This window comes from Notolepis coatsorum (assembly GCF_963971535.1).
Source record: "Notolepis coatsorum genome assembly, chromosome: 3".
Classification (NCBI taxonomy): domain Eukaryota; kingdom Metazoa; phylum Chordata; class Actinopteri; order Aulopiformes; family Paralepididae; genus Notolepis; species Notolepis coatsorum.
Window position 1 is genome coordinate 54,896,582 of NC_140167.1, and position 19,767 is coordinate 54,916,348.

Genomic DNA, 19,767 nt, shown 5'->3' on the forward strand with positions numbered 1-19,767 from the left:
TTATCTTTTGTGAAATCTATAGATCTATAGATAGGCCTACCTGCCCTATTAGTACCTTTTACTCAAACTGAGTACATTTTACTAAATTTTTTTTGGTCATTCTTATGTTGTGGCAGCAGCAGGGACGACGACTTCGTAACCTAGTTACTTTCAAAGTAACTAAGTTACTCTGATAATCAAGTAATCAGTAAAGTAACTAAGATAACTTTTTAAAGGAGTAATCAGTAATCAGTAATCAGATTACTTTTACAAGTAATCTGTGGCATCACTGATTATTGTTGATAGAAGGCCAGTGTCAGGTCCTCGAGAAAGGACAGGCGATCATCTGATTTGATGTAACGTTAAAGCGGATGTTGTTCCAACTAGCTAGCTTTTCAGCTAATGCTAATAACAACTAGCTAGCTTTTCAGCTAATGCTAATAACAACTAGCTAACTTTTCAGCTAATGCTAATAACACCAGCAAGAGAAACACATCCGAGCTCCCCGTCACACCGCTCTGTCGGGGACAATAGCATTTAAGAAAGTGTATTTGCTGTTAAAATGACAAAATTCACGGTCGATTAAAAACACGTTCATTTTATACACCTCACTCTCCACTAGCACCGCACGTGTTGTTGTTGATAAATTACGTCATATGGGATCGGAGCATAGACTTGACGCATACTCGCCGATACCCGATCCAGCATTTTAAGCTGTATCGGAGGCATTTCCGATACTGGTATCGGTATCGGAACAACTCTAATTTGTAGAAAACCCACACATGAATATTCCCAAATACAAATCCTTAACTGAAGCACGCCCCTGTGATTCTTTAATCGGAGTCACAACCCCATAGTGTCCGCCAGCTCTATCAAACGCACCTGTGGAGGCCCTAGACCTCTGTTTCACAGTCATTAGATCAGAACATACTGGAGGAACCCTAAGAACCATCCAGTCATTAGATCAGATCATACTGGAGGAACCCTAAGAACCATCCAGTCATTAGATCAGAACATACTGGAGGAACCCTAAGAACCATCCAGTCATTAGATCAGAACATACTGGAGGAACCCTAAGAACCATCCAGTCATTAGATCAGAACATACTGGGTTCGATTCCCGCTTGGGGACCAGGTTTCCATGATGCCAGTTACCCAGGTGGGGTATCTCCCAGGCCTTTCTGTGTGGAGTTTGCATGTTCTCCCCGTGCTCGCAATGGTTTCCCCCCCCTGATAAGATAAACCCAATGGAAAAACATGCACAACAACAAGATCGCTAACACTGTGGCGTCCTTGACGAAGACGCACAGGAGCACTTGGATTGGTCCCCTGGCGCGGCTCACGTTGACACCTGTCTGCTCCCGGCTGCCCTTGGGGGGGAAGGACGACGGGATGGGTTAATCGCAGAGACGATCACATACATGCATCGCATGCGTGCCGATTAATGACCTCTGAGCAGGTCCTAAATTATTATTTATTTTATTACTGGAGGAACCCTGAGAACCATCCAGTCATTAGATCAGAACATACTGGAGGAACCCTAAGAACCATCCAGTCATTAGATCAGAACATACTTGAGGGACCCTAAGAACCATCCAGTCATTAGATCAGAACATACTGGAGGAACCCTAAGAACCATCCAGTCATTAGATCAGAACATACTGGAGGAACCCTGAGAACCATCCAGTCATTAGATCAGAACATACTGGAGGAACCCTGAGAACCATCCAGTCATTAGATTGAGTCGAATAGGTTGCAATATTCCCTATAGAGGTGATGCATGACTTCTTAAAACAAATTACCTTTTAATGAACAAGTGAAAAACACATTTTATACAATGGCATGCAAATTTCTTGATTCTGATTGGCTGAAACAGTGAAGTTGCCGGTTGTTATTTAGTATAACACACTCCACGTGACCCCAGATCCCTCCCACAACAGAATTATTTTATTTTTTATGTCTGAATCAATCCGCCATAGATAGAAAAATTTGAACGTATCCTCCAAAAAAGATACAGTCAACTGGAATATGTTAGTTCGTTACATACACATGGATTATGTAATTAATTTGTCATGACTCATTGTGAAACAAAAGAAAAATCACGGAGATAAAAAAATTAAAAGAATTGTAGAATGGGTACAATACAGTACGGCTCAATACCCACAATTGTTAAGGGGATGCAGACCAGATAAATACTTTCGTCTTGTTTACATCAGGGTCCTCCATTTTCAATGCATCATAACATATAATGACATACATGACATACAGATAGACAGTACTGCTACATCTTGTTTAAGAAGCACAGTGAAGTTACCGGTTGTTATTTGATTGATTGATTGAACATTTTATTCACAGATTGCAGAATGGGTACAATACAGTACAGCTCAATACACACAATTGTTAATTAAGGGGATGCAGACCAGGGCCCCGTTCCCCGTACCTGGATAACTGAGTTAGCCGGATAACTTTCGGTGAAGTCTGACTTAAGCCGGACTTTCCGGTTCCCCGTACCTGGATTGTCCAAATCACCATGACAACAGATCCAAAAGTTTGAGCCTGGTCGAAAGCAGGGTTTAAGTTCAAGTTAGCCGGATCAACCATCGCCACGCCCCCGCAAAGAAGTGACAGCCTGTTTCCTGAAATTATTCCCACAGTCTACGATCTGCATTATACCATTCTGAATTACGTTTTTGTGCTCCATTCTTCCAGAGGGGGCTTTTGAAATGTAAAATAGACCCAAAATGCTGATACTAAATTCACTTTGTCCTAAATAATGCACGTTATATATACCGTGGCGCTCGGGGTGCGATGTACACATTATGTGGTTATTTTAATTGTAACTGGGATTAAGATGTCTGATGAGATGCGCTGTTTGACGGATTTGAGAAATTGAATGAGCCGTTGACGTCACATTAATGAATGAGGATAAAGAGATAAAACTTCATTCAAAATAAAGGATATTCTAAACACGGGTCTCTCGTTCATTAATGTATAAACAATGAATTTTTCCCATCTGGCACAGTGGCGCAGCGGTAGTGCTCAATCCTGCCAACCCAGCGACCGGTGTTCGAAACCCCGTGTTTCCAATATCATTTTTTGGAATATAATATTAATGATTATACGCCAAAGTAGCCTAATTTTAAGTTAAAATATTATAAATCTACATGCATTGAGGATGTCATTCTTTATATAGCTCTCAACGTGCACCAAATTGAATTATTCCTACATCGCAAAAAGAAGGGGAAGACTAGGTTTCGAACCCCGGTCGTCTGCGTGAAAGTCAAAAGAAGAACCCGTTACACCACAGTGGAGATAAGTCAAAGATCGACCATACATCAATCAATGGGAAGAGAGCCGTATCGTTATCCTGTATAACAGTTTAACTAATTATTTTCGCTAGCAAGATCTCATTTGATTATTCAATCCAGCAGGCAAGTTTAAAGAAATATAATCTGATTGATTGAGGTAATGAGGGACTTAAAATTAGCCTATAGATAACGCATTTAACTTGTCGGCGAGGCGATTGAGCCGTACTGCAATATGTTAATAAAGTTTTAAATCAATTAATCAATCAATGCCGCTAGAGAATCAGGATCTCTGCTCTCGATACGTGCTGGCTTTTCAACTGGAGCGGCCGCGCGCATTTATCCTGGGTCTCAAGTCTGGCTTGAGTTAACGAGACTGAATCCACCTTCGAGGAACAGGAAAATCCCGGCTTCAAACATCGGGTTAACTGAATCTGGATAATGACATCTTGATCGACTTAGTTGAACCAGGTACGGGGAACGGGGCCCAGAGAAAGACTTTCGTCTTGTTTACATCAGGGTCCCCCATTTTCAATTCATCATAACATATATGACATACATGACATACAGATAGACAGTACTGCTAAATCTAGACATTTATGACATACCAGATTTACAAATACAGTACTGTTTGTGACACAAGAAGAGTCTAAAAAAAGAGAGTATTATACATTTGATGTCTGTCTCGCTTTTCTCTATCAAAACGCTTCTCGTTTAGGGGCGTTTGGTCCCTTGTTTGAGCCGAATCTGGGTTTAACATGGTTTGTGGAGCTCCCTCTGGTGTCTACTAGTGGATCTACTATTGGATCTACTTTTTCTGTGGATGGTTTTGTGAATAAATCTCCATTATGCTTCAATTACTGTGTGTTTATTCTATATCAATAAGGTTGGGTGAATTCGGCCATTGTATAAAAGACATTACACTAGTCGTGTGTTATATGAATTAGATCATTCAACCCTCCGCTGAACGTCGGGCCTAACAACCACCCCTAGGCATAATCTAATTCCTATAACACACTCCTGCGCGTGATGTAATGCTTAAGTAAAGATAATTCCACTGTTTTAGATGAACACAAACAGATAATATAATATAATAGATATAATATAATATAAAATAATATAATACTATATTTATAATAGAATAAAATACTATAAACTCAAAACCATCCAAGTGGTTTATGCATTAATATTTGTTTACCTTAAAATAAATGTTATATATATATATTTGATCTTTATCTTCATCTGTACCATATCTATGTCTTGTACTTTTTATTTGTATTTAGTATTTTGCGTTGCCATGCTGCACTAAGTTTCCCTCTGGGCTAATACAGTTCTACAGTATCTTATCGCCATGTCAGAGATACGAAAAACAACACAGGTCTTGTGGTATAGGCGACATGAAGCCGCTATAGAAAAAGCCTGAGAATCTTGGTTCAAAGACGGTTCACAAAGAGACTGAGAGTTAGATTGGAGAGTATAAATGTGAGGGGTCCTCGTAATAAATCTGCTGTCTTTGTTGTTTCTCCAGCTGTAACCATCTGATAGTAATTGTGATGATAGCCGTTTCAAACTGGAATCACCAAAGCACAGTCTGAACGTAAACAAAACCTCTCGCAAACAGAAGAATAATGGCCGTCAAAACTGAATTAAAGGCGGCCATGTTTTGACATGTGCATCATGCAAACGTCCACACACACACACACACACACACACACACACACACACACACACGCACACACACACACACACACACACACACACACACACACACACACACACACACACATACACACACACACACACACACACACACATTTGGTTTACAGTTTAGATTAGCTAACTTGTACCCACACAGGATCTCTTTCAGAGCCAGCCCCCTCTCTCTCTCTCTCTCTCTCTCTCTCTCTCTCTCTCTCTCTCTCTCTCTCTCTCTCTCTCTCTCTCTCTCTCTCTCAGCCCGACTGCTCGCATATCAGCTTTTCTTTTAACGTCAACTTCTGAGCTCTGCAGTTTCTGCAAACCTTTTCTGAACTGACACCGTTCAGTTAAACAAAGAAAGAGACTATATACTATTCAAATATCTTTACTTTCTCCACTGCAAGTGTTGAAATAGTTACAAGGACTTGGTAGGGTTTTGTAAAGATAGTGTTAAAAAAAAGAAAAGAAATGGGGGGGGGGATGAGGGGGGGGGGGGGTCGAAAGAAAAATACTTTTGGATCTTGAAGAAATTATTCACGGCTGGAGTTGAGAGGAATGCTGGTATGATGGGCTGTGACAAGTGTACCGCTCTGAGCGTGTCTCTGCCAGCCTGGAACCTAGAGCCACATCCTTCCACAGACAACCATTAGCGCTCCTCACCGTGCTTCTCACAAGGGGAACAGAGGAGCGCTGGTAACATTTCTGAGGTTTTAGTGGCAGCGAAGTTGGTTTTGAAGCCTTCGCCCAAGTACCACGGATCATCTGTTTTTTTTTTTTTTTTTGAATATCATTGATCCTCTCAATGCAACGCTCCTGTTTGTAGTCGCAGAGAGCAAATAAACACTTTTCATGTTTGTTTTTTTCCAGTCGCTGTCCACCAAGGGTTCATTCGGTTACAATTTCTGTCCAATAGTGACAAAAATAGGATATTCGTGTTTTACGATTAAATATAAATGCATATATACATTTTACGAGCACCATATCATAAAACAATTAAAATAAATGATCGATATCAATGCGCTTTATGCCAAGCACATATTCAAACCATTGTTAAAAGAAAATGTGAATCTTCACAAGGACTAGAAAAGGATGATCTATGAGTTTTCTCCTCGTCCCCCGTCCTGTTGAGAAGGCATTTGAAATGCCCTGGTGTTTTCGTCTGTAATTGCCCCATCCTCTGTGGGGAGAGGTCCAGACGGGCGGTGCTTATGCAGTCAGAGATGACAAGAAAGGGGTTTCGCTTTAGGCCGAAGACGAGGACGAGGACACGTCGCCCCCTCTTACCCGCACATCAGAGGACCGGGGCCTTCCCCGGCTGGCCCTTAACGACCCGACACTTTGCTCTCACCCATGTATTGAGATATGTGCGCCTTTGTACCTTGTGTCTATTATCTATTTTCGACTAGGCCTCCGGCCGTCCAGGCGAGCCTGGGAGTCGCAGTCATGTACAACCCCAGACCTATAGCCATTCTGACGGGGGGAGGGTGAAAGAGAGTTCAAACGAGGCGAGCCTGTGAATTATTGAGTAAACCCTGCTTGGGGGGCTGTGTAAATTAGCCTGGTTACATATGCACAGGCCTCCATTCTGCCCGGCCTAAAGCACGAGCCTAAAGACATCAATCAAACATTGTCTGTGGCTGAACATGTTTATGGACAACATATTCAGCACACACACACGCACATGCACACACGCACACACACGCGCGCGCATGCACGCACACACGCACGCACGCACGCACGCACGCACACACACACACACACACAAATAACCACAGAGGACATCTTTTCGTTTTTTGTGGGAAAACAGAACAGAATATCACCAATACGAGTAACGGGGTGGAAACTGCATTCCCCAAACTATTTCCCCCCACAATCTTTTCGATTCAGAAACTTTTTTTTCCTCTTCTGTTTTCCGTTCTTACCTCCCCGTCAATCCACAACGCTGTACGTTGTCACTCACCAGATACACTGCGAATTCACCTCTTTCAGCACAGAGTGAGAGGGAATAGCGGTCGTCTCCTGACAGGTAATTATAGATCCTATTCGGTGAAGCTGCTGCTGCTGGAGTCATATGTGGTGGATTGTTGGATTGCGGGTAGGCCTGGGCTGACTGGCAATCAAACAGTTATCCTAAAAAAAAGAAAGGCTTTTCAACTCTTGACAGTGACCGGTTGGGGAGGAGAGCAGTCAGGGTCAAAAACAAAAACAGACTAGTGTGCCTGTCTGTCGGTACCAGAGCACGGTTGAGGAATCAGCCTGCTCTCGTATGCCCCCCTGATTGGTCTCTCAATAACACAGAGATTTTAGAAAAAAAGAAAAAAAAGAAAGTAGGAATGAAAAAAACATTTCTGTGAAAATGATTGACCGCAACTTGTGTCTAATAGGTGTCAGTCTTTGAATGTGAGAAACCTGCATTGAAATGGTTGAATATACGCTTCGGTCGGTGCACTCTATCTTGTTATTGTGAGGGTGTTTCACTCCAGGATGACGGACACTGGTAGTTACACCCTGCTGTAGCAAGTGTCACAGAACAACCAGAGACTGGCGGCCTAATGCAGGACCAATACGTGCCAGTTATCTTTGATAGGACTTGTGACAAACAAATGCCCATCAAGACCTCCAAGCCCATCCCTAACCTCTCCTCTCTCTCTCTCTCTCTCTCTCTCTCTCTCTCTCTCTCTCTCTCTCTCTCTCTCTCTCTCTCTCTCTCTCTCTATCTCTCTCTCTCTCTCTCTCTCTCTCTCTCTCTCTCTCTCTCAAATTCAAATTTAAATAGGCTTTATTGGCATGAAATATTAACATACTTATTGCCAAAGCAAGTTCAACATACAAACAATAACATATATATTAAGCAATAAAATATCATAATATTAGTAATAACAGTAAGGACAATCAACAAGAAACATTCATTTACAAAATAGTCACTCAATCGGGTAGTCATTTTTCAAGTGTGGCCACATTTACAGAGCTTGTTCTCTTATTGTGTGACAACCGTCTACATATTTTGCAGCTAATGCTGTACACTGACTTTTCTCCCCACACATCATGCTTTTGGTGATCAGGGAGATGGATAAACTGTGCATCAATTTTATTTATTTTATCAAAGAAGACTTCTCTTAGATCCTTGTATTTCTCACAGTATAGCAGGAAGTGAGGTTCTGTCTCAACGTCCCCCTGATGGCAAAGTGAACACAGCCTGGCCTCTCTGGGCAGCCAGTTTTGCCTGTGACGGCCTGTTTCTATGGCTAGACTATGTCCACTCAGTCTGTACCGTGTCAATGTTTTTCTTAATTTTATCTCATTCACAGTGGTCAGGTATTCTTCCACCGTGTACTCTCTCTTTAGGGTCAAATAGAATTCTAATTTACTTTGAGATTTGGTTGATTTGTTCCAATATTCTATATCATTTTCTTTTTGTTTTGAGATTATTTGGTTGGGCCAGATTTCTTGGTGTCTGTCCTGAAGCGTTTGTGGGCAGAGATTTCTGACTAGCTGGCAGAGGGGACTCTTATCTGGGTTCATCTCTTGGCTCTGAAGGGCTTTGTAGTGGTAGGAGTGGGGGTCACTTGATGTGTGTGTAAAATGTGATGGCTCGCTTTTGAATTTGAATGATTAGGGGTTATTGGCCAAGTTCTGCCCTGCATGCATTATTGGCAGTGTGTCTGTGGACCCTAAGTAGGTTTTTGCACAATTCTGCATGCAGTACTTCTAATGGGTGTTTTTCCCATTTTGGGAAGTCTTGGTTAGTTAATGGACCCCACACTTCACTGCCATATAATATTATTGGATTTATTACAGAATTTAGAATTTTGAGCCAGGTCCTAATTGGGATGTCAATTGGAATTTTCCTTTTGATGGCATAAAAAGCCCTTCTTCCCTTCTCCTTCAGTTCATTCACAGCCATATTGAAGTTACCATTATGATTTATTTTCAATCCCAAATATGGGTAGCTTTTTGTGTTTTCTAATATGTGTGTGCCTAATTTAAATGTATTATGTGAACTCTGAGACTCGTGTCTCCTTTGAAAGATCATGACTTTAGTCTTCTTCATGTTTACGTTCAGAGACCATGTCTGGCAGAACTGGTGGAGGATGTCTAGGTTCTGTTGTAGACCCTCTTTAGTGGCTGACAGCAGAACCAGATCATCTGCATACATCAGTAATTTTACATTGGTATCGTGCAGAGTCAGACCGGGTGCAGTAGAAAGTTCTAATAACTTTGCTAATTCATTTATATATTAAACAATGGGTGAAGAAATTTGTTCTTTTATTGCCAATTCTAACAGCACATCTGTTTTTTGTGTACATGGATTTGATCAAGTCATATGTATTTCCTCCAACACACTTTCTAGAATTTTGAAGAAAAGACCTTTGTGCCAAATTGAATCAAAAGCTTTTTCAAAATCGACAAAGCAGGAATATATTTAGTTTTTGTTCTGTTTTACGTGAATGTCAATTAGGGTTTTAAGAGTGTATATATGGGGAGCTCCCGTAGCTCACCGCGTATCTCGGCGCTATTTCGGCGTCGGGGACAACCGTGCTCGTCGCGGATCTGGGGTACACGAGTTCGATTCCCGGACCCGCCGTATTTTCTCAGAGTGTCTTCCCCTACTCTACATCCCATTCAACCTGTTTCTGTCGGTCATGCTTGACCAGAAAAAGCGATAAACGCTAAAAAAAAAAGTAAAAAAAAAAAAAAAAAAAAAATGTATATGGTCAGAGGTACGATAATTTGGTAAGAATACGATTTGGCTTTTACTTAGAACACTGTGTTCCGTAAGGAATTCTATGAGTCTGGTGTTGATGATACTACATAGAAGTTTGCCCAAATTACTCGTCACACAGATACCCCTATAGTTTTTTGGGTCATGTTTATCTCCACTCTTGAATATTGGGGTTATGAGTCCTTCATTCCAGACATCAGGAAAATAGCCTAAATTTAGTGTCAAATTGAATAATTTTAAAATAGCCAATTGGAATTTTTCAGAGCTGTGTTTAATCATTTCATTTAATATGCCATCTGTACCACAGGCCTTTCTAGCTTTAAGGCACTGGAGTTTTGATTTCAGCTCTTGTTCTGTGATTGGGAAGTCTAGAGGGTTTTGATTATCCTTCCCATTTTTGTAATTTTTCACATATCTGGCTGGTTTCCGTTTTTGTATTCAGGGGTACAGTTGTAAAGAGTGATGTGAAGTGGTTTGTCCAAACATCCCCATCTTGAATAGCCATTTCTTCCGGCTTATCTTTATTCAATGAGTTCCAGTGGTCCCAGAAGGAGTTAGAGCTTAGAGAGTCCTCTATTTTGCATAATTGTTTATTTACGTGATCGTTCCTTTTAATTCTGATGGTCTTTTTGTAGTGTTTCAGTGATTCACAGTATTGGAGGCGTAAGGTGTCATTGTGTGGGTTTACGTGTTTCTGGTTTGATATTCTTCTTAACTGTGTTCTAAGAACTTTACATTCTTTGTCAAACCAGTGGTCCTTTTTAGTTTTTCTCTGTTTGTTACCTGATAATTTTAATTTGGACTTTATTGCTGTTCTTTCAAATATATAATTTATGTGTTCTACAGCTAGGTTGACTCCTTCAACACTGTTAGAGTATGGCGTGGCTAGGAACGTATCTAACAGTGATTGTATCCCATCACTGGCGATGGCTCTCTGGTAGTCCTGCATGCTGTTCTGGGACCATCTGTAGTATTTGGGGATGTTGTGTAGTTTACTGGGCTGTGTAGGGGGATTTTTGAGAGACAGTTCTTTTCATGTATGCAGTGATCTGACTGTGGTCGGAGAGTGGGGTCAGAGGTTTGACTGTGAATGAACTGAAAGATACTGGATCCAGTTCTGTTATCATGTAATCTACTGTGCTGCTGCCAAGGGATGAGCAGTAAGTGTACCTTCCTTGTGAGTCCCCTCTCACACGCCCATTGACAAGGTAGAGACTCAGTCCTCTACACAGCTGTAATAAGTCCTTCCCATTTTTGTTTATGGAGGTGTCATGGTTATTTCTAGGGGACGGGTTTACATGGTTGCATATGGTGTGGTCAGATATAAATTTGTCACCATGTGTACTGGTGAAATCAGGGTGGGTTCCCGTTCGGGCATTAAAGTCACCGCAAACAACCACATGACCTTGACTTTGATAAAGAAATATTTCTGACTCAAGGTTGGAGAAGATATCGTCTGAGTAATATGGAGACCCAGTGGGTGGTACATATATTCCACAGATAAATAGGTCTCTTTGAGAGGGGATTACTTCATTATTTAGTTTTAACCAAATATGATTGTTCCCGGTTTTTAGAATCTGTATTGACTGGTGGAGTTGTGATTTGTACCAAATTATCAATCCCCTTGAGTCTCTGCCCTGACTAATATGTTTTGTTTTATTTGATGGCAAAATGACCTCTCTATAGTGTGGAGGACAGTGTGTGTCTACATCTTCTCTACACCATGTTTCAGTTAGGATTAAGAGGTCATTCAAGTTTCAAGTTTATACAAAATGCTTCTTACTGTTACGCTCCAGAGACTGTGCTAGACAAGATAAGTATGAAATAAAATAGTATAGCATGTAAAATAGAAGTAAAAATAGAGGTCACAGTGTTCAGTATAGACATATGTACAATGTTCGATGCAGAATAGAAGTAACTGAGTTACCATACAATATACAATATACTATGCAGTGTACTAATATACAATACTATATAGTGCAAAGCAGAAATGGGATGAGGTACAATTTAGGTACAATTTACAGTAAGGTGTACGAGTTGTAGTGCAAATCCTTTACCAATAAATATAAAGTGTGTTTAGGTGATCTAAAGTATGGAGAGTGGGTGCTGCAGTGTGTTGTTTGTTTAAAGTGAGTGTGTGCGTGTGGATGTGTGTGCTGTGTGCATTTGATGGTTGTTGCATAGTGTTTATTGTTCGTTGAGCAGCCTGATGGCCTGGGGATAGAAGCTTCTTCTGAGTCTTTCTGTGCTCGCCTTGAGACTCCGGTATCGCTTGCCTGACCGCAGCAGTTCAAAGAGGCAGTTGTTCGGGTGGCTGGAGTCCTTGATGATTCTCTTAGCATTACCCCTGCACCGCTTGTTGTAAATGTTCTGGAGGGTGTGAAGCCCCCCTCCAATTGTGCGTTCGGCTGAACGTGTCACTCTTTGTAGTCTGCTTCGGTCTTGTGCAGTGCTATTCCCAAACCAGGAGGTGATGTTGCCAGTCAGGATGCTCTCTATTGTACATGAGTAGAAGTTCTTAAGGATCTTCTGACTGACTTGGAACTTCCTTAGGCGCCTGAGGAAGTAGAGGCGTTGTCGTGCCTTCTTCACAACACTGTCAATGTGTGTGGTCCATGTCAAGTCCTCGGATATGTGGGCTCCGAGGTACTTAAAACTGTTCACTCTCTCAACCGGTGCCCCGTCGATGCTGAGGGGGCTGTAGTCCTTGACCCCCGACCTCCTAAAGTCCACAATCATCTCCTTTGTTTTGCTGACGTTCAGGGAGAGGCTGTTCTCCTGGCACCATCCCGCCAGGACCTTGACCTCTTCCAGGTAGGCCCTCTCGTCGTTTGCGGAGATCAGGCCCACCACTACTGTGTCGTCAGCAAATTTGATGATTGTGTTGTTACTCCGCTGAGCCACACAGTCGTGTGTGTACAGGGAGTAGAGGAGGGGACTCAGAACACAGCCCTGGGGGGCCCCTATGTTGAGGGTGATGGATGAGGAGGTGCAGTTGCCTGCTCTCACCACCTGGGGTCTGCCCGTCAGGAAGTCCAAGACCCACTGGCAGAGGTCATAGTTCAAGCCCAGGTCCCTGAGCTTGGCTATGAGTTTGGAGGGGACTATGGTATTGAATGCCGAGCTGTAGTCGATGAACAGCATTCTCACATAGTTCCCCTTCCTCTTGTCCAGGTGTGATGCTGCTGTGTGCAGCACATGGGCTGCACACATTGTTTGTTATAGCCTGTAAAAAATCAGAGTCTCTACTCTTCAGGCCGAATGTTGAAGAGCAAAGACCCTGTATGTTCCAACAACTGATAGCAAATGATTGCATTTTTGTACAAAAAAATATATAAAGGTGTTCAAAGGGTATAAAGGTTATAAGGTATAAGGGTATTCAATCAATGAAAAATATATATAAAGGTGTTCAAAAGGTATAAAGGTTATAGGGTATAAAGGTATTCAATCAATGAACAAACATCACAGAACAAATTTAACAACAACAAAGGCAACATCAGGCAATTGGCCTGCTTTTTTCTTTCTTTTTTGGGTCGACTGCTAGCTTGTAGTGAGAAGTTTACTGCATAGCGTGTATAACATTTGTATATATATAACATCTTTCTCTCTCTCTCTCTCTCTCCTCTCCTCTCCTCTCCCATCTCTCCTATCTTCTCCTCTCCCCCTCTCTCTCTCTCCTCTCCTCTCTCCTCTCTCACTCTCTCTCCTCTCCGCCCCTCTCTCTCCTCTCTGCTCTCCCCTCTATCTCCTATCTTCTCCTCTCCTCTCACTCCTTTCTTCTTCTCTCCTCTCTCATCTCCTCTCCTCACGCTCTCCTCTCCTCTCCCCTCTCTCTACTCTCATCTCCCCTTATCTCCTCTCCTCTCCCCCCTCTCCTCTTCCCTCTCTTCTCTCTCCCCTTGTATCTCCTCTCCTCTCCCATTATCTCATCTTCCCTCTCCTCTCTCTCCCCTCATCTCCTCTCTCCTCTCTCTCTTCTCAACTCTTCTCCTCTCCTCCCCTCCCCCCTCCTCTGTTCTCCTCCCAAACTCTCACTCCTCTTTTGCATCTCACCTCCTCACTGTTTCTATTTTTGTTCAAACAGCTAAATAATGCAGTAATTTTTCTTTTAATTTGATTGGTTTTCCTCCTTCTTTTTTTTTTTTTAAACTTTGGCCATTCCGCTGGCTCTTCTTGCGTTTATCGCTTTTTCTCTGGTCAAGAATGACCGACAGAAACAGGTTGAATGGGGGTAGAGATGGGGGGAAGACACTCTGAGAAAGTTACGGCTTTGTCCGGGAATCGAACTTGCTACCCCAGATCCGTGACGAGCACGGTTGTCCCCGGCGCCGAAATAGCGCTCGAGGTACGCGGTGAGCTACTGGAGCTCCCCTGGTTTTCCTCCTTCTTATGCACCACTTGGATTTGGAGTCCACTGGGTTGCATGTTACATAATGATACACTATTTCTGTACATTTTCATTACAAATGTGGCATGACTGGCATCATATCTTTTGATTTCTTGAGGTGATGCATCATAGCATCCGTCACTGTCAATTCACGCCACTGTCACCGGGTCTCAGGAGGAGATGTGTAGGTAATCTTCACTGGATCAAGTAACTGTACCACAAACACTCACATGCTGTCTTTCATGATGAACGGATACAAGGATAACCCGGAAAATCCTAATATTGGCATACATCATGGAAAAAAACTAGATCCAACGTTGTTGGGAAACATAATTATGTCCCTTTCCAGTGTCCCAAAATAATGTTACCATGCTAAAAGTAAAGTCAGAGACAGACTTTGGTAACACATTGTCTTACAAACAACCTCTAAAATACAGCAGATCACCACAAAAGCCTATACAAACATGTGGTTAAATGAATGACCACTGGCCAGCTAACATTTAGTTCAAACTCACGTAAGAATTCAAAATATCTTGTGCCACCCAATGCACACATGTTTTTCCTACAGTATGCCCCAGGACAGGATTTGTGAACATGCACCACCCTCTTCTAAAGCTACAGATCAGAGAGAATTATCCAGTCACTATTGTAACTGGGATGCAAAATCTAGCTCTATAGATGCCCCCCCTACTGTGACTTTGGAGAGAATGTTTTGATTTGAACATACATTATTCCAAAGCCGCAATAGTCAAGATTACTCTCCCATGAAGTGTATTCAGACTGTTGATTATGGCCTCCATAGGGATTGCTCTGTGGTCATTCAACCTAGCTGTGAAATTACAATTACTTTGTGTTGTGGCAGTTGTAATTTAATGATTAGTTGTCACAATATTCCCACAATATTAAGTTGTAACCTTTAACTTTTAACAGTCTCTCAGAACGGTTCAGTTTGGTCAGAGGCGCACATCGACAGTCTCTCAGAACGGTTCAGTTTAGTCAGAGGCGCACATCGACAGTCTCTCAGAACGGTTCAGTTTAGTCAGAGGCGCACATCGACAGTCTCTCAGAACGGTTCAGTTTGGTCAGAGGCGCACATCGACAGTCTCTCAGAACGGTTCAGTTTGGTCAGAGGCGCACATCGACAGTCTCTCAGAACGGTTCAGTTTGGTCAGAGGCGCACATCGACAGTCTCTCAGAACGGTTCAGTTTGGTCAGAGGCGCACATCGACAGTATCTCAGAACGGTTCAGTTTGGTCGGAGGTATACATCGACAGTATCTCAGAAAGGTTCAGTTTGGTCGGAGGTATACATCGACAGTATCTCAGAAAGGTTCAGTTTGGTCGGAGGTATACATCGACAGTATCTCAGAAAGGTTCAGTTTGGTCGGAGGTATACATCGACAGTATCTCAGAAAGGTTCAGTTTGGTCGGAGGTATACATCGACAGTATCTCAGAAAGGTTCAGTTTGGGCGGAGGTATACATCGACAGTCTCTCAGAACGGTTCAGTTTGGTCGGAGGTATACATCGACAGTATCTCAGAAAGGTTCAGTTTGGTCGGAGGTATACATCCACAGTCTCTCAGAACAGTTCAGTTTGGTCAGAGGCGCACATCGACAGTCTCTCAGAGCAGTTCAGTTTGGTCGGAGGCGCACATCGACAGTCTCTCAGAAAGGTGAAGATCTTTTGAAAGGCATTGAATGTTTATTTTTTAGTTCAGTGGGATAGGTGAGGTTTAGTGCATAAATGAGGCAAACAACATGGCACTTAGCATGTGTGACTGATGTCGGCTCATTCAGCACCTCCACACCTTCAATCATGATGCCTGTATATGCTCTGGTGAGCAGAGAGGGGATCCTCTGACTCTCTGAAGATGAAGATTGCCATGGTGGACTGTTCTGTCTCAACCTCATCCGTCTGAACAACCAGAATAACGACAGCCAAGAAATGACAAATTAAGAAAATCTGATCTATGATAAATCATCGTCTGATAAATATAGAAATCACCATAGTTAGGTCATACTGAACATTTCAATCAAGTTGAATTTGAATAGTTCAATACAACATTATGAGGTACACTTGACTAGTTTGTCCACGTCTTCCCCCTGTCACATCCCACCTGACTCTGCTCACTTCCCTCCGCCCTCTCATGGACAATTCCCCTCTCATCTTCCTCCATTCTTTCCTCCTCATCCTCCTTCCTCCACCTGCTGGATAATTCCCCTCATTACATCCTGGACTCCTGATACATTTATGTATTGTTATCTTGTCAAGTCTTCCTGCCTGCCTGTGTTCTTTTGTGTTTCCTTGTCTGGTCTTGTTGTCCTGTCTGGTTTAGGTTAGTTTTTGTCTTGTGTTTTATGTTCCCAGTCGGTTTAGTCTGTCTTGTATTTGTGTCACTATAGTCTGTCAGTCTGTTCCCCCTCCCAGGTGTGTCTCATTGTCAATCAGTCCTCATGTGTCAATTACCTTGTGTATTTAAGTCCAGTCTGCCCTGTCTTACGTGCGCGTTCATTGTCTCTGTTCATGTCTTCGGTACCTGTTCTATGTTCCTGATATCCTGTACTCTGTTACTGTCTATGTTCCTGTTGCCTTTTCGATTAGTTCCTCACCCCGCCTGCCATGCTGTCATGCCATGTTAACCTCTTCCGCCCGTGCGCAAATGACATCACGTCATAAATCAGTCTCTCTAGAGTCTAGACTGTCTGACATAATTATCGTTATTCTTTTCAAAGATTTTCAAGAATAAACATCCTAACCATGTCACAACAGCAGTCATAGTGTATATTTTCAGCAATACGTTTGTTTACCAATAGGTTAAAGTGTTATTAGTGAGATTTTAGTTTTTGAAATGTGTTGTTTTGATCGCGAAAATCCGCCATTTAAAAAAAGCGGCCATCGCTCTCGAGAAGAGGACATCCAGAGCTTTCAATGAGCGTTGGCATTTTTTAAAACTACACTTCCCAAAGGCTTCTACTGTAGCTCCCTTCAAACAAATGACTTGCTTATGAATTTTTTTTTATTCTCTTATTACTCTGGATTATATACCACAAAACGGAACATTATTGGCATATATTGGAGCGCAGTTAGTTTGTCTCCCCTATTTTGAGCATTTAGCAACCATCCGCTTTGAAATAAGTTTAAAAATGGCGGAGCTGTTGCAAGAATAAAAAACCTACTGTACATACAGTAGATTTCATTCTCTGTTCTTCATGCACGCCTGGTGATACTAAATCCAAATTGTACTCTGCCATTTGAAAGAGGAGATTTGGCCCGATCCATAGTGTGCAAATTGGCTATAATAAGGTCATTTATAGGCCTCATATTCTATATTCTATAATAATATTTCAAATTGCATGGGTCCGGATGGCAGAATTCAGTACTGTATCTACAAAACCTGTTTAATCATCTTCCCTTTATTCATTTCCTTAGATTATTTGTACACGTGATCTCAAGAAGGTACTGAACGAGCTCAGTGGCAGTTTCTTATGTCTGGTCATTTTTAGCATGGTGTTATTCACTGTCAAAGATGCAAAGAAAAATCAAAATTCATATTCTCCTTTGTTTTATCACAATTTAAGCAAGCCTAGTAATAGACACAATATTTCTGACACTGGGAATACATTCACTGAGGTCCATAGATGTCCCTAGATACCAAGAACATGCAAATGGACCTGGAGCAATCTTCCATTTACTTAGGTATGTATTTTAGGCAGATTTTCAGAAAATAGGGCTCCAGGCTTAAGAGGTTAAGTATTTGTTTGTAGTTTAGTTTATGTTTGGTTGGTTAGTTTATTCCCCATTCTGGTTCCATACAGTACATATTGGATCCGATTTTTTTTCTATAAAAAACAGCATTTAAAAGTGAATTGTATCCTTTTAAATGCCCTTTTAAAATGAAAAATTGTGCTTAGGAAAGTACTTGAAAGTCCTTGAATTTAATTGTGCAATGTCTGTGGGAACCCTGGTTAGTTTATGTGTTTAAGTGTTCAAGTAAAGCTCCTATTTTCACTACCCGCATAAGCCGCCTTGTTCTGCCTGCTTCCTCACCTAACTGTCTGCATATGGATCCCACCACCACTTCCACTATCTATGTCTAACCTTGACACCGCCCGGCCAGATACACCATGAGGCACTTCAGCAGGCACTTCTTTCACACACACACACACACACACACACACACACACACACACACACACACACACACACACACACACACACACACACACACACACACACACACACACACACACACACACACACACACACACACACCACACAAACGTAACCATCCTAACCAAATCTATGACATACAATGATATTAAAAAAATATATATATCTGTCCATAGTGCTATCAGTCTATCCAGATAGTTTTGATGTGATTCGCCTAGTTTTGTAGATATCTGCTGTCACTCCAATACAACGGAGTGGCATTTGGCTTGTGGCGCTCAAAGCACCAAAAAAATTTAAAGTCATTATTATATAATACACAGACCTTGTTGTGAACTATTTTCCACCGATGTACACCCACCATACATTATTACAGGGGTGTACTTTGGTAGAAAATAGTTCCTAATAGTTCCAGCACACACTAACGTTATGCTTTTATTAAAGTAAAATATGTTTAGCTGCTCTATAGGTCACTCGGTCGGTTGATTGGTACACCAAAGACAAGTTTTGTCCTGGGAACTTGAGCATGGAGGTCAAGTGTGTGTGTGTGTGTGTGTGTGTGTGTGTGTGTGTGTGTGTGTGTGTGTGTGTGTGTGTGTGTGTGTGTGTGTGTGTGTGTGTGTGTGTGTGTGTGTGTGTGTGTGTGTGTGTGTGTGTGTGTGTGTGTGTGTGTGCGTGTGTGTGTGTGTGTGTGTGTGTGTGTGTGTGTGTGTGTGTGTGTGTGTGTGTGTGTGTGTGTGTGTGTGTGTGTACTAGTTTAGGCAGAAATCTGAAGACCTGACCAGACATACGTGCTATACGTTGGTAAAAGAAAGGCAGAACAAGTGTGTGTGTGTGTGTGTGTGTGCATGTGTGTGTGCTAAAATTGGCAAAAAAAGGGCGTGGTAATGGGAGTGGCCTATTGCAAAAAGGTTGCAAGCTATTGCGAATTCGCTCCTTTAATGACTTACCTTGTTGAAAGGTCGTTTTCTCATGCTGTTAACATTCTCTAACTTCTAAGCGCGGGGGGGGGGGGGGGGGGGGGGGCGGTGCGGGGGTGGCAGTGTTTCCAAACATTCTCAGGCGGGTTTGAGGTCACAGGTCACCTAGTGAATCTAGTGTCGCCTGTTACACCAGTTTGCCGCTTCCAAACTCAAGTTGGAGGTAAGACATTGAAGTAACCACAGATGCCCCCCCCCCTTCATAGAGTTGCTTCACTTCTACTACAAAATACTACTCCAATCTTTCAGAAGCTGTATTATCAGTAGTGAGGTGTGGGGAATCTGTAGTGCCACGTGATGCACAAACACACAGACTAGAATGAGAAAGCAGCCATTTTCCAAAGGTGCTATTTTGTTCTGGTAGATGCTGTGTATGAATCTGTGACCCAAGGTATATCAGACAAACTCATCAGAGGATGGGGCTTCAGATGATGAGCTGTGCGTGTGTGCGTGTGTGCGTGTGTGCGTGTGCGTGTGTGCATGTGTGTGTGTGTTGCCTACCCAAGCAGAACCAAGTGAACTATGCGA